Source organism: Carya illinoinensis, chromosome 10 (genome assembly GCF_018687715.1).
Source record: "Carya illinoinensis cultivar Pawnee chromosome 10, C.illinoinensisPawnee_v1, whole genome shotgun sequence".
NCBI lineage: Eukaryota > Viridiplantae > Streptophyta > Magnoliopsida > Fagales > Juglandaceae > Carya > Carya illinoinensis.
The window spans coordinates 20,482,501-20,486,550 of NC_056761.1; positions in this window are offsets into that span (position 1 = coordinate 20,482,501).

The following is a 4,050-nucleotide window of genomic DNA, read 5'->3' on the forward strand; positions in this document are numbered from 1 at the left end:
ATGATTCCCTCTTTCGATAGCAAATCACAAGATTAAAAATCATCTAATCAATGGCCAGTTAATTAGAAGCAATAAACTCAGAATAAATCAGATAAACAAAGAGAGAATTTCATTAAATTAGCGTAGACAATCAAGCATAGTTCGGAAATAGGTTACATCTTTTTCCTAGAATGAAGAAAATTTAGCTCATGCTAGAAATGAAATTCAACATAAACGAATTCACCATAATTGTTCTGAAAAGATTGGAAGAAAATAAACACTGAAAAATCCTCCTTGCAGCCTCAACTCGTCTTCAAAAGCTCAAGGGAACGATTCAACGCTTTTCTCCCGTCCGTGCTCGTGTATGATTCCAACGTACGTGCAATAATTGGAATTCCCTCTCCAAAACAGATGATTTGAATCTCTCTAGCTATGTTTTTCTGTCCCAAAAAGTGTTCTTCAGTCAAAAGTCGCAGCCCTAGAGTGAAAAATTCATTTTATATGGTGCGACGACGGAAAACCTTAAATCTGTCAAAATACGATATTCGCTCGAGCAGGGTGTCGAGCGTGCATCGAGCGTTCGAGTCTGCCTGATTTTGCTTGAGCGTCCTATCGAGTGCACATCGAGTGTTCGACTCTACCTGATTTCGCTTGAGCGTCCTATGTCTCCGCTCGAGCGAACTTGTAAAATCTGCAATATGAAATTTTACAAGTCATCATATTCACACAGATATATATATACTAGTAAATTCTGCCATTCCTTAACTCTCTCACTCTAATCAAAATTGTACTAGAACCCTTTCACAAAGTAGGTCAAGTCGTACCGGCATACTCTTTACATCTAAAACTTCAAGTATTCACTTAATTCAGTTTCAAAGAATTTAATCCATACACGACTGAATTCACTTTCTTTATTTCCTCAAGGAATCCTATTTGCCTAGGACTAGCTCACTCATTCATAATCACAACGAATCGTTCCTCCTCCTTGGTGGTACCTTGATAAATGATCAGCTATCTAAACTCAAGACTTTCTCTCTTATGATTGGCATAGCTCTTTTATCCATCATGAGATGTCTCTTATTCTAACTCTAAATGAAAGGATATGTTCATACTGTTCACGTAAGTCCTTAATACTTACGTGAACAGTAAATTCTGCCATTCCTTAACTCTCTCACTCTAATCAAAATTGTACTAGAACCCTTCCACAAAGTAGGTCAAGTCGTACCGGCATACTCTTTACATCTAAAACTTCATGTATTCACTCAATTCAGTTTCGAAGAATTTAATGCATACACAACTGAATTCACTTTCTCTATTTCCTCAAGGAATCCTATTTGCCTAGGACTAGCTCACTCATTCATAATCACAATGAATCGTTCCTCCTCCTTGGTGGTACCTTTATAAATGATCAGCTATCAATCTAAACTCAAGACTTTCTCTCTTATGATTGGCATAGCTCTTTTATCCATCATGAGATGCCTCTTATTCTGACTCTAAATGAAAGGATATGTTCATACTGTTCACGTAAGTCCTTAAGACCAAGATTTTACTCTCCATATATTTGTCTCCAATATAAGGGTGACCTATGTCTCCACAAACACAGTGCTTCACAAAAAAACCATTTAATTGCCGCAGGATAAAACTACTATCATAAGTGAATCCTACTAAGGCCAACGCTTTCCTCAAACACATTACTCTTCCAAACACAAATTCCATTGCATCCTCAAAATCAAAACAAACTCCAAACACACCAAATACAATTCATCAACCTTTAATACCCTTCCTTGTAACAGTAAAAGGTATACTATATCTACGTTGGAATAAAAAAAGTAATACTCCTAATGAGAATTATTACTCTTATCAACTGGATAACAATTCGGCTTCCGAACTGAACTCTCGTGCAAAACCACAATCACCAACAACGAGGACTCACTTAAATCCAACGGTGTACAAGTTACAAACCTTAATAACTTGTCATTACCCAAAATAACAGTAATGCACTAATACCATCAATTGAAATCCAATCAAACTTAACTAAGCTTAACAATATGGAGGTCTCGATAAAATACTAGTGATGACACCAGCTTCTTCAGTTCCTAGGAAGTCAGCATCTGTGTCTCCATGAGTGACAGCTTACAATGTAACGGGTAAGTGCACTTGCTGCTGTTGCTGATGTCTAAGCATGTCAGTCAGCAGGCGTATAGCTTCAACTAATCCTCCATCCATTGAGGGACTTTGATTTTCTTGATTGATATCTCTCTCAAGGTTCCAAGGTATCCTACCAAGAGTCATGTGTCACTTCTCGAAACACACGAGTGCACTTATAAAAACCACGTACTATCTCTTATACTTCAAGAAACTCAAGCCTAATGAAGACTAAAATTTCAAGCCTAGTATTTGGTTCATTTCCTAAGGACATGTGGATTTACAACCCAAAGACATATTGCCCTGATACCACCCTGTGATGCCCCTAAATTCCGTTTGGGATCGGACGGGTATCCGAAGTGTCGGGACATGCAACACAAGGTTACCTGCTCCCGTTCATGACATATAAGATGCAATGTTCCTAACATGCATCTAGCATTATGCAATATTCGCAGCAGATAATTTTGTTTTGAGCAATACTATGCACCAAACTTATAATATCCTAAATGGTTGAATCATAATCCAAGCATACTTAACAAAAATAAACATCTAGGATTTCAGTACGAGTCTTAGAAGATTGTAATCTCAAAAACATGGGAGGCCAAACTCCATATTTACATTACCAAAATATACTATTGATGAAGTTTGTCGAGTAACTCGTATAACTTGACTAACGAGGTGAGAGTACTGTCCAAAAACTAACTATGGAAGCTGTAGGCTCCGCGTCATGTCTGCGGCATCTAGTCAACCTCCTTCAGTCTACCAATGTCCGCTCCCTACTTTGATCCTGACACATCGCCTACCATTTGGGGGAAATGGTAGTTGGGACTACCATCGTGAGATTTGATTACAAATCTCAGTAAGTTAACAGGAAACTCTCACACAGGTTAATGATGCATGCATGGCAGTAAAAGTATGAATGCATAATTAAAGTCGTAAGTAAGCATAGCATAACTTGACATAACCTTAACTAAAACATGAACTGAACTTGACTTGATATGACATGAACTTAAACTTAAAATATAAAATGGGCTAGCAACATAACATGAACGTGAATTTGAAATAAGGCATGAACGTGAACTTGAAACATAACGTGAACATGAACATAACATAACATAGCATGAACTTGATCTGAAACTTATTATCTCATGGGGTCACAATGATTTCTTATTCTTAGCTCATGGGGTCACCACGATTGCTTATTCTTATCTCATGGGGTTACCATGATGGTGTATTCTTATCTCATAGGGTTACCACGATTGCTTATTCTTATCTCATAGGGTTACCATGATGGTGTATTCTTATCTCATGGGGTTACCATAATTACTTATTCTTATCTCATGGGGTTAACCATGATTGCTTATTCTTAATTTCTTAACATGAACTTGGAATCTTGTTCGATAGACTTGATAAATAACGTGACCATATAGGTGCTACACGGGTCCCCTTGAGCCGTGTGTCCCTGCTATTACCGCATCACAAAACAGGTATCTACACCAGCTATGGGTGCGTTAATACGTACTCCACAGTTGTTGTGGCCCCACGTATTCTATGTGCCACAATTGCTATGTCTCACGTAGTGTATGTTCCACAATTGTTGTGGCCCCATGAATTGTTTGTGCCACACTTGCTATGAACACACGTAAAATAAAATATACCTCCATCGGCGTTAGTGTCTGGCGCGCTCCAGTGACTAGCTACTTAGGCCCAATTCGCAACCTGTTGATTGTACTTCGTCAACCTATGAAATTTCACACCTATATAGATACTCCAACATCAAAAAAGGAGTTCCACTAGGATATTACCCCATCCTAGCACTTAGGGTCGTGATTGACATGAATAACTTAACATAAATGTGATATGAAACTTGATTTAACATAAACTTGATCTAACTTCTTTACTTAACATGGCATACTTGCAATGGTG